Genomic DNA, 20,334 nt, shown 5'->3' on the forward strand with positions numbered 1-20,334 from the left:
ATTCAGACATTTATATGGAACAATAAAAGACCACGAATAGCCAAAGCAATGCTCAGCAAAAAAAATAAAGCTGGAGGCATAACACTACCTGACTTTAAGCTATACTACAATGCTATAATAACCAAAACAGTATGGTACTGGCATAAAAACAGACACACTGACCAATGGAACAGAATAGAGAATCCAGAAATCAACCCACACACTTACTGCCATCTGATCTTTGACAAAGGCACCAAGCCTATTCACTGGGGAAGGGACTGCCTCTTCAGCAAGTGGTGCTGGGATAACTGGATATCGATATGCAGGAGAATGAAACTAAATCCATACCTCTCACCGTATACTAAAATCAACTCAAAATGGATTAAGGATTTAAATATACACCCTGAGACAATAAAACTTCTTAAAGAAAACATAGGAGAAACACTTCAGGAAATAGGACTGGGCACAGACTTCATGAATACGACCCCAAAAGCACGGGCAACCAAAGGAAAAATAAACAAATGGGATTATATCAAACTAAAAAGCTTCTGCACAGCAAAAGAAACAATTAACAGAGTTAAAAGACAACCAACAGAGTGGGAGAAAATATTTGCAAAATATACATCTGACAAAGGATTAATATCCAGAATATATAAGGAACTCAAACAACTTTACAAGAAGAAAACAAGCAACCCAATTAAAAAATGGGCAAAAGAGCTAAGTAGGCATTTCTCTAAGGAAGATATACAAATGGCCAACAGACATATGAAAAAATGCTCAACATCACTCAGCATCCGGGAAATGCAAATCAAAACCACATTGAGATACCATCTAACCCCAGTTAGGATGGCTAAAATCCAAAAGACTATGAACGATAAATGCTGGCGAGGCTGCGGAGAAAAAGGAACTCTCATACATTGTTGGTGGGACTGCAAAATGGTGCAGCCTCTATGGAAAATGGTATGGAGGTTCCTTAAACAATTGCAAATAGATCTACCATACGACCCAGCCATCCCACTGTTGGGAATATACCCAGAGGAATGGAAATCATCAAGTCGAAGGTATACCTGTTCCCCAATGTTCATCGCAGCACTCTTTGCAATAGCCAAGAGTTGGAACCAGCCCAAATGCCCATCATCAGATGAGTGGATACGGAAAATGTGGTACATCTACACAATGGAATACTACTCAGCTATAAAAACGAATGAAATACTGCCATTTGCAACAACATGGATGGACCTCGAGAGAATTATATTAAGTGAAACAAGTCAGGCACAGAAAGAGAAATACCACATGTTCTCACTTATTGGAGGGAGCTAAAAATTAATATATAAATTCACACACACACACACACACACAAACCGGGGGGGGAGGGGAAGAAGATATAACAACCACAATTATTTGAAGTTGATACGACAAGCAAACAGAAAGGACATTGTTGGGGGGGAGGGGGGGAGGGAGAAGGGAGGGAGGTTTTGGTGATGGGGAGCAATAATCAGCTACAATGTATGTCGACAAAATAAAATTTAAATAAATAAATAAATAAAAAATAAATAAAAAATAAATAAAATAAATAAAATTTAAAAAATAAAATAAAATAAAATAAAATAAAAAAGAAGCACACACCCTTCAGCAGTCACTCCTCACCCCTCACTTCCTCGTCCCCCCAGCAACCACTAATCTACTTTCTTTCCTTCTGGATTTGCCTATTCTGAACATTTCATATAATTGGAATCATATTAATATGTGCCTTTTTTTGTCTGGCTTCATTCGCTTTGTTTAATATTTTCAAGTTTCAGCCATGTTGTAGCACAGATCAGCTGCTTGTAAAGCTGGATAATATTCCATTGTATGAATATACCACGTGTTGTTTATTCAGTCTTCAATCACTGGACATTGGGTTATTTCCGCTTTTTGGCTATTGTGAACAATGCTGCTATGAACATTTCATGCTCAAATTTTTCTGTAGATTTATCTTTTAAAATTTTGGGGGGTTATATGGCTAGGATTGGAATTGCTAGGTCATATGGTAACTGTGTAACTTTTTGAGGAACTGCCAAACTGTTTTCCAAAGGGGGTGCACCATTTTATGTTCCCACCAGCAGTGCATGAGGATTCCAGTTTTTCCCACATTCTTGCCAATACTTGTTATTGGCTATTTAAAAAAAAATTTTATTGAAGCATAATTGATTATACATATCTTTTGGTTTCAACATTGAGATATGTTGATCAAATCAATATTACTAGCATATATATTGTTACAAATCGTACTTATTCTTTATGCCCCTTGTCCAATCTCTCCCCATCCCTCTCTCCCTCCCCTCTCCACCCTCTAATTACCCTAGATTTCTTCTCTCCTTCTGAAAGAGTAGTGGTTACTCTGTTGATTTGTTGCCTAGATGATCTGTCCAATGCTGAGAGGTGTGTTCAGGTCCCCCAATATTAACACAGAGCAGGTGCTTCTTCTGTTACTCTGGAATGGGCTTTGTGGAGAGAGACATCCTCTTCTTTTTTCTTTTGTCTCTGCTGGTGACTCTCCTTGTGTCAATGCACTCCAGTGGCTGGTGGACCATCTGCATGGTGGTTATGGCGTCTAGCTGCTTTTGTGGCAGCCGTGGTTATTGTGGCTGTGGTGGGCCACTCACAAAGAGGTGATTTTTTTTTTGTTTGTTTGTTTGTTTGTTTGTTTGTTTTAATTTTATTTTGTCGATATACATTGTAGCTGATTATTGCTCCCCATCACCAAAACCTCCCTCCCTTCTCCCTCCCCCCCTCCCCCCCAACAATGTCCTTTCTGTTTGCTTGTCGTATCAACTTCAAATAATTGTGGTTGTTATATCTTCTTCCCCCCCCCCCCGGTTTGTGTGTGTGTGTGTGTGTGTGTGTGTGTGTGTGAATTTATATATTTTTAGCTCCCTCCAATAAGTGAGAACATGTGGTATTTCTCTTTCTGTGCCTGACTTGTTTCACTTAATATAATTCTCTCGAGGTCCATCCATGTTGTTGCAAATGGCAGTATTTCATTCGTTTTTATAGCTGAGTAGTATTCCATTGTGTAGATGTACCACATTTTCCGTATCCACTCATCTGATGATGGGCATTTGGGCTGGTTCCAACTCTTGGCTATTGCAAAGAGTGCTGCGATGAACATTGGGGAACAGGTATACCTTCGACTTGATGATTTCCATTCCTCTGGGTATATTCCCAACAGTGGGATGGCTGGGTCGTATGGTAGATCTATTTGCAATTGTTTAAGGAACCTCCATACCATTTTCCATAGAGGCTGCACCATTTTGCAGTCCCACCAACAATGTATGAGAGTTCCTTTTTCTCCGCAGCCTCGCCAGCATTTATCGTTCATAGTCTTTTGGATTTTAGCCATCCTAACTGGGGTTAGATGGTATCTCAATGTGGTTTTGATTTGCATTTCCCGGATGCTGAGTGATGTTGAGCATTTTTTCATATGTCTGTTGGCCATTTGTATATCTTCCTTAGAGAAATGCCTACTTAGCTCTTTTGCCCATTTTTTAATTGGGTTGCTTGTTTTCTTCTTGTAAAGTTGTTTGAGTTCCTTATATATTCTGGATATTAATCCTTTGTCAGATGTATATTTTGCAAATATTTTCTCCCACTCTGTTGGTTGTCTTTTAACTCTGTTAATTGTTTCTTTTGCTGTGCAGAAGCTTTTTAGTTTGATATAATCCCATTTGTTTATTTTTCCTTTGGTTGCCCGTGCTTTTGGGGTCGTATTCATGAAGTCTGTGCCCAGTCCTATTTCCTGAAGTGTTTCTCCTATGTTTTCTTTAAGAAGTTTTATTGTCTCAGGGTGTATATTTAAATCCTTAATCCATTTTGAGTTGATTTTAGTATACGGTGAGAGGTATGGATTTAGTTTCATTCTCCTGCATATCGATATCCAGTTATCCCAGCACCACTTGCTGAAGAGGCAGTCCCTTCCCCAGTGAATAGGCTTGGTGCCTTTGTCAAAGATCAGATGGCAGTAAGTGTGTGGGTTGATTTCTGGATTCTCTATTCTGTTCCATTGGTCAGTGTGTCTGTTTTTATGCCAGTACCATACTGTTTTGGTTATTATAGCATTGTAGTATAGCTTAAAGTCAGGTAGTGTTATGCCTCCAGCTTTATTTTTTTTGCTGAGCATTGCTTTGGCTATTCGTGGTCTTTTATTGTTCCATATAAATGTCTGAATAGTTTTTTCCATTTCTGAGAAAAATGTCTTTGGAATTTTGATGGGGATTGCGTTGAATTTGTATATCACTTTGGGTAGTATGGACATTTTCACTATGTTGATTCTTCCAATCCAAGAGCATGGAATATCTTTCCATCTTCTTGTACCCTCTCTAATTTCTCTCAGCAGTGGTTTGTAGTTCTCATTATAGAGATTTTTGACATCCTTGGTTAACTCAATTCCTAAGTATTTTATTTTTTTGGTGGCTATTGTAAATGGGCAGGCTTTCTTGATTTCTCCTTCTGCATGTTCACTATTGGAGAAAAGAAATGCTACTGATTTTTGTGTGTTGATTTTGTATCCTGCTACTGTGCTGAAATCATTTATCAATTCCAACAGTTTTTTTGTAGAGGTTTTAGGCTGTTCGATATATAGGATCATGTCATCTGCAAACAGGGACAGTTTGACTTCATCTTTTCCAATCTGGATGCCCTTTATTTCCTTCTCTTCTCTGATTGCTCTGGCTAGTACTCCCAACACTATGTTGAATAGGAGTGGTGAGAGTGGGCATCCTTGTCTAGTTCCTGTTCTTAAAGGAAAAGCTTTCAGCTTTTCCCCATTCAGGATGATATTGGCAGTGGGTTTGGCATATATGGCTTTAATTATGTTGAGATACTTTCCCTCTATACCTAACTTATAGAGGGTCTTTGTCATGAATGAGTGCTGAACTTTATCAAATGCTTTTTCAGCATCTATAGAGATGATCATATGGTCCTTGTGTTTGAGTTTATTAATATGGTGTATCACATTTATTGATTTGCGTATGTTGAACCAACCTTGCATCCCTGGGATGAATCCCACTTGATCGTGATGAATAATTTTTCGTATGTGTTGCTGTATTCTGTTTGCTAGTATTTTAGTGAGGATTTTTGCATCTATATTCATCAAGGATATCGGCCTGTAGTTTTCTTTTTTGGTTATATCTTTACCTGATTTTGGTATCAGGATGATGTTTGCTTCATAGAATGAGTTTGGGAGATTTGCGTCCGTTTCAATCTTTTGGAATAGTTTGTAAAGAATCGGTGTCAATTTCTCTTTGAATGTTTGGTAAAATTCTGCTGTGAATCTATCTGGTCCTGGGCTTTTCTTTGTTGGGAGCCTTCTGATAACAGCTTCAATCTCCTTTATTGTTATTGGTCTGTTCAAATTTTCTACATCTTCACAGTTCAGTTTTGGGAGCTTGTGTGTGTCTAGAAATTTATCCATTTCCTCCAGATTTTCAAATTTGTTGGCGTATAGTTGTTTATAGTAGTCTCGAATGATTCCTTGTATTTCAGATGAATCAGTTGTAATATCGCCTTTTTCATTTCTAATTTTTGTTATTTGAGTCTTCTCTCTTCTTTTTTTTGTTAGCCATGCTAATGGTTTGTCTATTTTATTTATCTTTTCAAAAAACCAACTTTTTGATTCGTTGATCTTTTGAATTGTTTTTTGGTTTTCAATTTCATTCAGTTCTGCTCTGATCTTAATGATTTCTTTCCGTCTGCTAACTTTAGGTTTGGATTGTTCTTGTTTTTCTAGTTCTTTAAGGTGAAGTGTTAGGTTGTTCACTTGCCATCTTTCTATTCTTCTGAAGTGAGCATTTAATGCAATAAATTTTCCCCTCAATACTGCTTTTGCAGTATCCCACAGGTTTTGGTATGATGTATCATTGTTTTCATTAGTTTCAATAAACTTTTTGATTTCCTGCTTGATTTCTTCTTGGACCCATATGTCATTAAGTAGAATGCTGTTTAATTTCCATGTGTTTGTATAGTTTCCAGAGTTTTGTTTGTTATTAATTTCTAGTTTTAATCCATTGTGGTCTGAGAAGATACATGGGATAATTCCAATTTTTTTGAATTTATTGAGACTTGATTTGTGACCTAATATGTGATCTATCCTGGAGAATGATCCATGTGCTGCTGAGAAGAATGAATATTCTGAGGTTGTTGGGTGGAATGTTCTGTAGATATCTGCCAATTCCAATTGGTCTAGAGTCTTGTTTAGATCTTGTGTTTCTCTACTGATTCTTTGCCTAGATGATCTGTCTAATATTGACAGTGGAGTGTTCAGGTCCCCTGCTATTATGGTATTAGTGTCTATTTCCTTCTTTAGGTCTAATAGAGTTTGTTTTATAAATCTGGCTGCTCCAACATTGGGTGCGTACATATTTATGATTGTTATGTCTTCTTGATGGATCAGTCCTTTTATCATTAAGTAGTGTCCCTCATTGTCTCTTTTTATGGTTTTTAGTTTAAAGTCTATTTTGTCAGATATAAGAATAGCTACTCCAGCTCGTTTTTCTTTTCTGTTTGCATGGTAAATCTTTTTCCATCCTTTCACTCTTAGTCTGTGTGAATCTTTATGGGTGAGGTGGGTCTCTTGTAGGCAGCATATAGTTGGGTCCTGCTTTTTGATCCAGTCAGCCAGTCTGTGTCTTTTAATTGGGGAATTCAAGCCTTTAACATTAAGAGTTGTTATTGAAAGGTGTTGATTTATTCCTAGCATTTTATTGGTTGTTTGGTTGTCTTAGGTGTCTTTTGTTCCTTGCTTTCTGATTTACTGTTTGGTTTCTTTGTTTGTTGGTTCCTTAGGTTGTAGATAGTGTTTTTGTTAGCTTGTTTTCTCTTCATGAATGCCATTTTTATTGTACTAGCGGGTTTAGATTTTTCTTAGGTTTTTATGGCAGTGGTAGTTATTTTTCAGGAACCAAACCCAGTACTCCCTTGAGGATTTCTTGTAAGGGTGGTCTTGTGGTAGTGAACTCCCGCAGTTTTTGTTTGTCTGAGAAATATACTATTTTGCCCCTCATTTCGGAAGGATAGCCTTGCAGGGTAGAGTATTCTTGGCTGGCAATCTTTGTCTTTTAGTATTTTGAAAATATCATCCCATTCCTTTCTAGCTTTTAGGGTTTGTGATGAAAAGTCTGATGTTAACCTGATTGGGGCTCCCTTATAGGTGATTTGACGCTTCTGTCTTGCAGCTTTTAAGATTCTCTCTTTGTCTCTGAGTTTTGCCAATTTGACTATGACATGTCTTGGAGAAGGCCTTTTTGGGTTGAATACGTTTGGAGATCGTTGAGCTTCCTGGATCTGAAGATCTGTGATTTTTCCTATACCTGGGAAGTTTTCTGCCACTATTTTGTTGAATATGTTTTCAATGGAATCTCCTTTTTCCTCCCCTTCTGGAATACCCATGACTCGGATATTTGAGCGCTTGAGGTTGTCTGATATCTCTCTCAGATTTTCTTCCATGTCCTTGATTCTTTTTTCTTTCTTTTTGTCTGCTTGTGTTATTTCAAACAGCCCATCTTCAAGTTCAGAGGTTCTCTCTTCAACTTCGACAAGCCTGCTGGTTAAACTCTCCGTTGTGTTTTTTATTTCGCTGAATAACTTCTTCAGTTCAGCAAGTTCTGCTACATTTTTTTTCAGGACATTGATTTCCTTGTATATTTCCTCTTTCAGATCCTGTATACTTTTCCTCATTTCATCATGATGTCTAGCTGAGTTTTCTTGTATCTCATTCAGTTTCCTTAGAATTATCACTCGAAATTCCTTGTCAGTTATTTCAAGGGCTTCTTGTTCTATAGGATCTAGAGTATGAGATTTATTAACTTTTGGTGGTGTACTTTCTTGATTTTTTGTATTTCTGGTGTCTTTTTTTTGGTGTTTATTCATTGTGGCAGGGGGTTTCACAGTCCACCGGTTTGAGACTAATGACTAACTAGGATGTTGCTGTGGTTGCCAATTTGGTATGGCTCCCGCCGTGACTGCTCAGTTGGCCTCTAGTGTCTTGTGTGTGTAGTTGCCTCGGGTCTTGGGCTTCTCCAGGGATCCACCTTTCTGGTCAGCTTGGACTCTGCTGGGCTGCTGGATCACGTACCACAGGGTGTGTGATCTCTGTTGAGCTTTCACTTCCTGTACAGGACTTCTCCCCGTTCCGTGTGCTCTGGCCCAGGCTGTTAGATCGTGCAGTGGCGACCCCACTGGGTGTGTGGTTTCTGTCGAGTTTCTGCCTCCCTGGCCGCACGTCTCCCCCCTCTGTGCGCACTGTGCTGGGCTGGGGTGTGTCTTCTGCACCCCTCGTCTATCAGCTGGGCCTTCAAGACCCTGCTCGGCACCGCCTCGCCCAGGAAGTCTACCAGGTTTCTGCTAGGCACAGACGACCGGTCTCTCTGGGTGCCTTTGTAGCACTGTGTAGATCTTTCTCGGATCTTGTTCACCTTTGTATCCCCCCCGGTATAAACCGAGTTTAGTGCCCGCCTGCAGCCTGCTCTCCGGCAGGTTCAAGCGGACCTGGGAACTCTCCTACCACACTATTCCCAACCAGAAATTCGTTAGGCTTTTTTCCAAACTGGTGGTCGCAGAGATGGTATCTGCCTCCCAGTAACAGGAAGTTTACCGGGCCGGAGTCCAGGGTGTGGTGGAGTGACAGTCGGCCCGCCCGTACTTCCTTGCCCTCCCAACACTGGTCAGGACGCCCCACGCCCCCAGCCCTGCCAGAGAACCGTGGAGGGAGTGGGAGCGGAGACCGGTCCGCAGGCTCCGGAAATCCCCGTGCCTGGCCAAGCAAATGGGCTCAGTGATGGCTGAGCAGGGCGGAGCTGCCCGCACCTGGGAAAATGGAGGCAGCACCGGGCGGTGAGTGGCCTGGTGGTGCAGGCGGGAGCCGCGTGGGCATCCACCCCCCGAACAGAGCTGTGCCAGGGATCACTCACAGTGCGCTGCCAGGTTGGGTGCTCACTCTCTGTCTCTGGTTTGTCGCCTTCCGTGTTCTCGGCGCTGCCGCCTCGGGCTGTTCAGTCGCGGCGCGGCTCGGGCGCTCCCAGGAGTCTTCTTTAATGCCAGCCTGAAACCTCGAATCCTGAATAGGGCAGCTGGCCGCTTTCAGTGCGGCCCCAGCCTCCGGGATCCTGGCTGCATCCACAGCAGCCCTGGTGCCGTGTTCCCTGTTTCAAGACTCGCTTTTGCAGCTAATAATCAGTTCTTTTTCTGCTCCACACTTCAAAGCTGTTGCCTGTAAATGAGGCAGCCTCTCCTGCCGGGGGCAAAGTGGCGTTGAGCCCCCACGACCGGCCAGCAGCTGTAGTCCTCCCTTAAGAGATGGTGAGAGGAAGGTCCACAAGTTTCTCGGCTGCCTGAGGCCCAGTGGCCGCCTTTTCCACCTCAGCTACTCCGCACCAGCTGCCGCAGCCGCCGCCATCTTGACACTCCGAACAAAGAAAGCAGGAGGTGATGTTTTTGGCATGCTCCTTTGTGCTGGCAGTGTGCCTGGTTGTGGGGCAGGGGTCTGGTCTCCAGCTCCATACCTCAGGTCCCAGGGCGGGCCTGAGGTGCTGGCAGTGTGCCTGGGCTGGAACTAATTTTTTGTCCCTTGCTTACTTCTAAAATGGGGGAACTTCCTGTGGGGACCAGTACTTGAGCTCTGTGGTTTAGCTAAATTGCTGCTTTGCTGCTGTTACCACAGGGAAGGCTTTTTGTGCAGGTCAGATTTTAATGGTTGATTTCATAGGTACTTCCAGGTCTCCAGAGACCCGGTGCACTTGGGCTGTGTAGAAACTCTGATCTGGGCCTGAGTCTTTTCATCAGACTACACCCCATGCAATTCTATATTCATGACCAGTCTCTCTGAGTGTTTCTTCACTGATTGTGGTGCCCATCAGCTGCCCTTGCCATACCCCAGTGTTCCCCTGGTGGGCCATCTCCCCTGCTGCCTGTGCTGCAAACACTTCCCATGGGACAGGCTGTGCACTAGGCCCTTGCAATGACTCACTGACCTCTGAGTGGCCCCTTTTTTTCAGTTGTTCTGGCTCCTCACTCCTATGTGGGTCCACGGGAACCCTATTAGTGGTCTTGCTGGTTTGGGGGCTACCAAGGCCCTCTACTCCCCTGCTGTCTCCATGCAACTTCATCGAAGGGCACAGCTGCGGCTTTTGCCAGCTCCTGCTCTGTGTGCTAAGCAGCTCTAGCCTTAAAGCAGCCGCAACGTGAAATGGTCAGAACGGTTTTTTCTTTCTCTCATCATGGCTTCTCCCACCTTCATGCACTCCTTAGGTCTCCCCTCCTCTTCCTCTGAGCTCTAGTGGCCCCAGCTTGGCTGTCCTTGCTTTTTTTATAGTTGTAAATTGGTTGATTTGTGGGAGAGTATTGCTGGGGACTGTCTATTCCACCCTCTTGACCAGAGCTGATTTTCCTAGTTTTTGCAAAATCCAGTCGTTAAGACTTTCTCTGAGAACATTGCACGGCGAGTCCCTCTGCTGCCTCCTTCCAGCCCCAAATGATGGTGGCGGCTGCTTATCTTCTCGTCACCTTCCTCCTGTTGGCTATTTTTTTGATTATTGTCATCTAGTAGGATTAAAGCAGTATTTCACAGTGTTCTGATTTACATTCCCCTAATGACTAATGATGTTAAACTTCTCTTCATGTGCTTATCGTTCATTCCTATATAACCTTTGGAGAAATATCTATCGAAATCCTTTACCCATCTTTAAGGAAGTTGAGTTGTAGAAGTTTTCTTTATATTCTGAATACTAGACCCTTATTGGATATGTGATTTGCAAATATTTTTCCCATTTTATGGGTTGTCTTTTCACTTTCTTGGTGGTGTCCTTTAAAGTGAAAAGTTTTCAATATTGATGAAGTCCAATTTATTTATTTGTTTCTTTTGTCACCTGTGCTTTTTATATCATATCTAAGAAAACATTGCTTAATCCAAGATCACAAAGATTATTCTTATATTTTCTTCTAAGAGTTTTATAGTTTTAGTTCTTACATTTAGGTCTATGATCCATTTTGAGTTAATTTTTCTATATGGTATGAGGTAATATACATTTTTCTATGCAAATTTATGGGAGTTAATCAAGTTGATAGAAATCATTTTGATTACTAAACTGATGTAAAGATTGATTCTAGCCCTGTCTTTTCTAACTTTAATTTTACTAAAGCTAATAATAGTAAATGTTCTATGATTCTTTGATTCACATCTATTAAGCCATTCTAATGGGGGTGGGAAATAATTTCTGTTAAGGAACTTTTGCTAACTCACAGGAAAAAAAAAAATCAAAAGCCACAGGAGCAAAATGTAACTTTAATTATCATTTAAAAGAAAGTGATAAGATTAAAAAAAAGCCCATTAATCTGTTTTCTTCTTTTTTTTTTTTTGGCATTAGGACCAGGCAACTAAAAAGACTAAGTACTTAAGTATTAAGTATTTAAGTATGCTGTGATTCTGTACATTAACCAACTGCTGAGGAAAAGAAAAAGATAGAAAGGACTGGCAGAAAAGGATGAGGTAAAATGAAGACAGGAGAGAGATAGACAGTCAGAAAAGCTACACCCAAATAGCTACTGTGGCCTGGCAGTTCACATGCTTTGGGAAGTGATGTGGTATGAGTAATAGGGCATGGGGGATTGCGGCAAAGTAAAGAAGATCCATCCAGATGAATGGTACTCCATTGCAACAATTGAACATTCCTGTGCTGTCAAAGATACAAAAGTAGATAGAATAAAAGAGGAAAAAACTGGAGTAAACATAGGAATTATACACAGTGATAAAGAGAAAACCAAGTTTCATAAAGTAATAAGTATTTTAGGAGACTGTGATTGACTGAGTTATTTTAAGGGAGGATTCCCATTCTGCAGTCAAAAGCATAAGTAAAGATATTCTATCTTGGTACTGTCACCCTGTGTAGGATGATATTAAGAGCCAGATTCAGCTCCACACTGTGCCCTTATCCTGGGAGGATCTCTCTCCTGCATCACAGCTAGACCACAGTGCAGAGAGCATGAAATTTTTCTAGTAAGTTTTTAAGTAACATTATTGTGTATTATTCTACTTACTTAAAATATTTCATGCAGCTTCAGCACATCAGGCACTTATTAAGATCATATATAAATAATTCACCACCCTGCTTTTTTTTTGCTTTCAAGGAACTCACAGCTATAATGAAAGGTCAGTAAGCAAAAGAATCTATGTCTTCAACACAGCATTAAACTGTAATATTATTACTGCAAACACTAATCAGATTGTAAACTTACTAGAATTGAGTTGTACTGAATTGGCATGGGCTACAGGCTCTGTAACTTGATAAAAGAGTTTGAAATGATTAAAACAAAATGTTGTAAATACTCAACAATGTGGGACTATATCAGTGTGTAATAAGTTCTTAATTTAAGAACATTATATTATTTTGTATCAAGTCTTTTGATGATATTAATTTTCAAGAACATTAAATTCTGTCTAGTGTACTGAAGCTGGTAATTATAATGCATAAAAATAGCTGAATAACTAGGGTAATGCCAATTACTCTGTCACTCATGAGTAATCAATTATTTTTGTGCAGCACAATATATGAACTCTGCACACGATGTAATAATGTATAGCACATAAATGAAAAATAATTTTTCAAAAGCAGGGCGAGGCATGCTTGAAAGCTTTAACAAATGTACTTGGGAGCCAGCTTATGTCTCTTTGAGGAGGGCTAAACTGAGTGGTCCGAGGAGATTTTGGTTATGGGCTGGCCCATGTGTCAGCATCCCAGGAATGTTGGATGCACAGCTTCTGGGTAGTTGAGATGACCCATGATGATTGGAAAAACTGCATGTCAGACACTGATGTACAAACTTTGTGGCAAGTAGAGCATTTGGAGTGGTGGATGACAGTGGTGACCATGGTAGCTGTATTAGCAGTAGGCTTAATGCCTCCAGGATTTCCCTGCAACTTCCCAGCAGATACCCTGTGAAGATGGGAGAGTCTTCTCTGAGGCTGATCCCCTTGGTACTTCTTTTTCAGCTGGATCCTAGCATACTCACCAAACCCCTTGTCTTTGGAAGTCCCCAGCAGTGAGTCTTTCTTGCGTGTCAGGTAAGCCCCCTTCCTTGGTTATGGGCTCTCAAGAAACAAAGCTCAGGAAGAAGCTGATAAAATTCAGAACAGCAAGAAGACCACTTTATAGAGTTGTTGCTAGAATTAAATGAGATGTTTATAAAGCATTTACTATGTGCCACTGATTTAATAGACATTAAATTATTATGGTTATTAATGATAATTGTACATTAGACTTAATTTTTGTTTCATGGAAAACTACAAAACAACAAAGGAGGTACTAGAAAGATACCTTTCTGTAAATACTGTGCTTCATTTTAGATTTATGTATAATATCCACTAAATCTCTCAAATTGAAGTATATTTTTTAAAAAAGGTTGGACCCAGAAAAATGTGCCCCAGAAAATGTCAGGTGGAATATTATACAGAGCAACTGTGGGTGGCATTTATTGTGCATTCATGGAAGAGCTCTATATAAGAGTGAACTTCGATTCCTCCCTCAGGGAGTATGTAACATAGTGAGGGAGATGGGAAAGAATGCATGGCAGACACAAAGGATTTATCACAAGTGCAAGTTGAAGTCTAGGATAAGGTACCTAAGACAATGGGATAACTAGTGTTAGGACAATCAGTCCTAGAGGAAGTCAGGGAGAAATTCAGGGAGGTTATACCATAAGCAGCTTGAAAGAGGGGAGGACCTTGGTAGGAAGGAATGGGAAGGGGCGGGATATGGGGGAATCATCAGTGATGAGGACTAGAAAGAGGGCTCGAGTCAAGCCTCCATGAATGTGTATGCGTGGGAGTGAGTGTGTGGTTGGATAAGAGATAGGGAGAGGGGCACTAGGTAATAAAACCCAGAGTGGACGGTATGAGCTAGGGAGTAATTGGGAAGAAAAGATCCTAGTTATTTTTATTGCGTGCTAGCTGTGTGCTATATGGTCGGGGTGCATTGTGACAAAGCAGTGCCAGCCTCTGCCTTTGTGAAATTTACAATCTAGATGGGGACATAGAAAAGATGAAAGGCACTAAGCTCAGCTGGGAGTCACCTGCAATAATCTGGGGGAGAAATGATGGTGGTCTCAACTAGGTAGTGTCAGAGTGTCTTTTTAGGTAGTGTACCAGATAAGCCCAGGTTCTCAGTGGCTTGACACAATGGAAGTTTGTTTCATGCTGTGTCACAGCCCAATATGAGTATTCCTGGTAGACAACCTCCCAAATGCTCATTTACAGGCCCAGGTTCCTTCTGTCTCGAGGCCTCCATGATTCTCTAAGACATAAGAGTCCAGTCCATGCAGCTGGTGGATGAGGAAAGAGCCTGTGGAAGGCCCAGTTTTAGTACTGTGTGGGACAAGTAACATCAGTTTACATCCCATGGTTAAGAACTAGTCATATGCCGTCTTCTCCACCCCAGATACTAGGGACTTGGAAAGTATGGTTCCTGGCTGGATAGCTGTTTCCATGTAACAGTACTACAGAAGAGAAGCACAAATCTTGGGTGGTCAAATAGTGGTCTCTGCTATAGTTGGGTCAGGGAGACATGAATGAAATAGAGTAACCCAGAAGATGGAATCAACAGACAGATTAATTAAGCTTCTGAAGTTGATTAGATATGATATCTGTGGGGCAGGGAGAAGTTGTAGATGACTTCCAGGTTTCTAGCTTGGACAACAAAGTTACTGGTCTTTCCATTTACAGAGACAAAGAACAGGGGAGGGAGGCAGATGTGTGGGAGAAAAGGAGGAACAGAAATTTGGTTTGGATATGTAGAGTTTCAGATGTCTGGGGTATACCCAAGTGAGGATGACCAATAACTATTTGGAGTCTGTGGGGCTAAGGTTAGGTGAGAGATCTGGGCTGGAGGTGAGGAGCTGGGAGTCATGAGTATGTAGAGAGTGGTTGATGTCATGGAAGAGGATTAGCCCTCTGTTGTCTTTATCCAGGTGAGGGGCAGTGAGAATGGAGATCAGGATTCTTGTTGCAGGAGTGGATAGGGAATGTTGTGGGGAGAAGAGAGGAGCTAACCACACCACCAGTGAAGGGGCTATGAGGATTATGCTGCATTTAATGGAAATAAGGAGTTGTAAAGGGGTGATGATTCAGCAGGGAGACAGTGCTTAGGTTTTAGAATGTTGAAGCTATAGACATTGATAGAGTAAAAAATCATAGCATTAAAGAAGGAATTTGAAGGTAATTCCTCTTATTCTAAGTCATTGAAACATCAGGCGATATTGACTAAGAAAGAGGAGGGAAGGTCAGGGCCGAAGGTTTGGGTTTGTGTGTTTTTGTTATATGGGAAATCAAACCATATGGTGAGATACAGTCCCCTAGATACTGAGTGTTAGAAGACCTCCAGAGGGCTGGGTAGGGTGTCTTTGTGGATCCCCAAAGTTAGTGGGCAGAGGAAAAAGAGGACTATAGGATCATAGAGAAGAGAAGAATACTCAGTAGAGGATGGGGTTAAGAAAGGAGGGTTTATGGGACTATTGCATAAATGGGTGTTTGATTTTGCTTTAGAAAAGAATTAAAATGCATAAAATCTTGTTAACGTCAGAGAGTTAAAGGCTAACAGAAGAAGTTGTGAACATGAGTCTGCAATCAGGAAAAAGGAACATAACATACCTTAAATGGTTAAGGGCCAATCCCAGATTTGATTTAGAAGGAGCTATTTTCCAGCTATAGAGAAAGGAGGGAACCGACCAGACAAGGCGGGTTCAGTACACTTGTAGCCAACAGATGTCAGTGTTGTGATACAATACGCAGCTGGGTTTCAGAGTCTCCTCTTGGCATGCCTTAGGCTTTGATTTAATGTGTAAATTTTGTCAGCTACCTCTCTCACTTAAAAAAATGTAACACAAGTATGTTATAATGAAAGCTTTTCTATACACAGAGAATAGCTTTTTATACCCTGGAAGTTTCATCTGATTGTGAGAAAGTCATTTCAATGTATCTTTTTGCAACAAACTACAAAATGATTGCCCTTGGGTGAAACTGTATCAGATAATGAATTTTTTGGAATAGATTGGGTAGGGCATAGGGGATAGTTAATATTAAAGAATAAATTGGCAAAATGTTGGCAAAGATTTTTTGTTGTTGTTGTTCCGATATAGTCAATGGATCTTAAGAATGTCGTATTTACTCATCAGCCTCCATTGAGTCCTCTGAAAATTTATGCTGTTTTAAGAGATACAGTAGCTATATTAGTGTGCTCCATCTGTCTTACCTCATCCCTAGGTGCTACAGAGGCTTGGGCCCAGTTGTTTTGTGGGGTTTGGACAGAACTGAGAAGACTGAGAGTCGGGTAAACGGCTGATTCTTTCTTGTTCTTTAGAGAGCTTGATAACCACATGTGATCAAAAGCACATGTTGTTAGAGGCTGAACTACACATCTCACCAGGCTGCTGATTTTTAGACCATTACCCAAAATGGTGACTTGGATATAAACTTTCAATCAAATGAGGATAAGTTCACAGACTAAATTCTTTTTGGCCCAGTCTCATTTATTTTAGACCTTGTTCCTGTGGACCTGACAGAGTTGCTGACAGTGTAAGCAACTGTCTGGTGAATGCACAGGTGAGAAGAGAAGATGGCACAGGGGTCAAGGTCAAGAGAAGAGAAGCTATACCTCTGAGAACCTGCAACTTCCCAGGTTCTTGAGTCTATTCGGAGACTTGTCCTTCCTTCTTGTCTGGCTTCCTAGATATGACTAACTGTTCTTTTGAGTAAAGTTCTGTCTGAAAGGAGGGAAACTTTGACTCTGATTGTTGGTATTAGAGAAAGTAACACTGATTTCCAGGACTCAGTTTACCTAGTTATAATACAGAGGTAGTATAGCAGCTAGAAGAATTTGCACGTTTCCAACTTAGCCATTATAACTATAAAACTGCTTCATGTTAAAGGAGGATTCAACCTTAGAACGTAAGGTAGTTATTTCCATTAGCACACAAAGTGCATGCTAATGACACCATAGTACATTCTGAGATATTTTACTAGATGTGGCAGTGAGACACACTGTGCCATTGTCAATGTTAATGGCTGAGACTGAGCCTAAGATAGAAACCAGAAGTCTGGCAAGTGGACACTAAAGATAGATCTTAATGTAGGCACATATACGATATCAGTAACTTGGCTGGAGTAGTTCTAGGAAGCCCCACCATTCACCAGGAGTTGTGGAAGATGTGCCAGATCTGATTATGACTCAGAAAACTAAAACCAGGAGACACAAAGTAAAGAGAGTTCATATTGGATCTCAGCAGTCAAAGGCCAGCTGACTTTGTGAGTGGTGAAGTCGTCAATATTGCCCGGTTCCCTTTTGAGCACTAGCCAGCAATTAGGATGGGGTTGTCTGGGAAGTGGGAGTGGGATAATCAAGGTTAGCACATAGTGAAGCGAGGAGGTAGATTTGGGAGAAGAACTGACTACCTTCTGCTCTTGTGTTTGCCCATGTCATGGCCAGGTTTGGGTCACAGCTGATGGTTGCCATGGCTGCCTGAGCACCATAGTCATTGACTTCAACCTACAAACTTTCTGTTGTTCTAAGATCAGGGTCATTGTTTGGGTGGAAAACGTTAGCAGGGGGAGAGGTGGTACCATGAATTCCAGCCTGAGGAAACAGCATAGTAAAGATGGAATTTTGGGGTGCATGAGCTATGTGGGAGAAGGCAGGCTGTGTAGACTGACAACGTACATGGAAGGACACAGTTGAAGATGAGGCTCAAAAGGTAGTTTGGGGTCAGATCTCAGAGAGCCTTGAAATTTATGCTAAGGAATCTGTGTTTGGCTGTGTAAGTGGTGGGAAGTCATAGGAGTCTTTCCAGCAGGAGAATGATGTGACAGATCTGTCTTCTAGAGAGATAATCTAGGCAAAAGAGGTCTGATTTTAAGGAGGAGAGGCTAGAGGCAGAGGTTCAGTTTAAAAGGTCACATAAGAGGTAACGCAGGGCATGAGCTTGGGAAATAGTCATTGGACAGAGAACGGTGAGACATGGAAGATATTTTATGGTAAAATTAAGGTTGGATTAAGAAGTTAAGAGAACCTAAGAACTGACAAACAAATGGTGTTTAAAATAAAAATAGCACTGAATTATAAAATAAATGTAACAAAATCAATAAATGTCTGATTTTTTTCCCCATAATGATTACTTTGATGTTTTTATAAAAACATCACGTATCCATTTCTTTCAAATTTTGTTTCCATGCTTTTGGAGCCCTTGCTTCATTGATGTCCTAAGAAGGTTCTTAACGTAGCTATAGGGTTATTCAGCCATGAAAGAAGTAGATAGTATTTGGAAACTGGTTGGAAATAGCAGGTAAGGAAGAGAGTGGAATTTCTGGCTTGGTCAATAGGGAGGAGATTGAAGCCACTGACAAAGAACGCAAGTAGGTCCTGGGTGCAAAGCACTGACAAGATGCTGTAAGAGGTAACAGGAAAATGTTAAGACTCTTCCCCAAAGCTCAGTGAATGGAAAGTCATTCAGGCTGCTGATGTAGTCAATTAGAGTATTTACTGACTCATAATATTACAAAAAACACACACTTTTATTTCTACCTTCAACATTACAAATTTTTAATACTCAGAATATATAAAGAGCTTCTACAACTCAATAAAAAGCAAATAACTCAATTTAAAAATGGGCAAAGGGCATGAATAGACATTTCTCCAAAGATAGTCTAAAATCGGTAAACAAGCACATGAAAAGATGCTCAACATTCCTAGTCATTAGAGAAATGAAAATGAAAACCGCAATGAGATATCACCTCATACTCATTAGGATGGCTACTATTTAAAAAGAAACAAAAACGAAACAAGACAGAAAATAACAAGTGTTGTCAGGATGTGGAGAAATTGAAACCTTTGTGCACTGTTGTTGGGATTGTAAAATGGTGCAATTTCTATGGAAAACAATATGGCAGTTCCTCAAAAAATTAAAAATAAAAATACAATATGATCCAACAATTCCACTTCTGGATACATATTCAAAAGAATTGAAAGCAGGATGTCGAAGGGGTATTTGCACACTCATATTCATAGCAGCAATATTCACAGTAGCTACAGGTGAAAGCAACCCAAATATTCACTGATGGATGAATGGATAAACAAAATGTGGTATATACATACAATGGAATATTATTCTGCCTTAAAAAGGAAGGAAATCCTGTCACATGCTACAACATGGTGAACCTTGAGGACATTATGCTAAGTGAATAAGCCAGTCACAAAAAGACAAATATGTGTGATCCCACTTTTATGAGGTATCTACAGTAGTCAAACTCATGGAAACAGAATGGTGGTTTCCAGGGGCTGGGGGAAGAGAGAAATGGGGAGTTGTTTAATGGGTACAGAGTTTCAGTTTTTGCAAGATGAAAAATTTCTGGAGATCTTTTGCACAGCAACGTGGATATGCTTAACACTATTGAATAATACACTTAAAAATGGTCGAGATAGTAAATTTTATATCACATATTTTTTGACACAATTTGAAAAAAGTTCCAATCATTTGCCTTTTATATTATTGCACACCTAAACCATCTCTTCTAAGTTCCAGACCAGCAAGTTGGAAATGAAACATGAGAACATAACCTGCTACTTAGTTGGAGGTATCCTGAATTTAATTTAATCAAAGAGATGGGTTTGTGTTATAGGAATGTGGGGAATGGACATCAAGAGAGAAAGGGAGACAGGAAATTGACTTCTTATGGAACATAAAGGAGTCAAAAAGGAGATTTCCAGGAATTAGTTATTTATCTGGCAACAAGGGGTTCCATTCATGCCATGCCAAGCAAGGATGCTCCCCACTCATGGAGTGGCCTTCACCCTACAGTTTCCTCTCACAGATCTGTGGATCCTGACTGTGTGCAATCATAGTATACACTCTGATGGTGATAAAATAGCATGACTAATAGTATGTACCAGAATAATAAGTAATATTTACTGAGTGTTTACTTACTGTGTGTAAGACTCTGTCTTTACATGTACCCATTAACTCATTTAATGATCGCATTGACCCTTTTAGATAAGTATTACTTTTCACCCATTTTTTTCAATTGAGGAACCAGAGTTATGGAAAACTTCAGGACACATAAATGACAAATACTAGAGCTTAAATATGACCCAAATGATCTGATTTTAGAGTCAGAAGCCTTAACCACCATTCTACTAGAAATGGTAGAGATGAAAGAAGGTAAAATATCATGTGTGAGTCTGATTACTTGACTAGGGTCTCTGCTTTGGTCTTTTTGGATAACCTAATCATATTTTCTGACCTTGCCTCACTGTCTTCTGCTTTTAGACATTTTCATGATAGGTA

The sequence above is a fragment of the Cynocephalus volans genome, chromosome 6 (genome assembly GCF_027409185.1).
Source record: "Cynocephalus volans isolate mCynVol1 chromosome 6, mCynVol1.pri, whole genome shotgun sequence".
NCBI classification, from domain to species: Eukaryota; Metazoa; Chordata; class Mammalia; order Dermoptera; family Cynocephalidae; genus Cynocephalus; species Cynocephalus volans.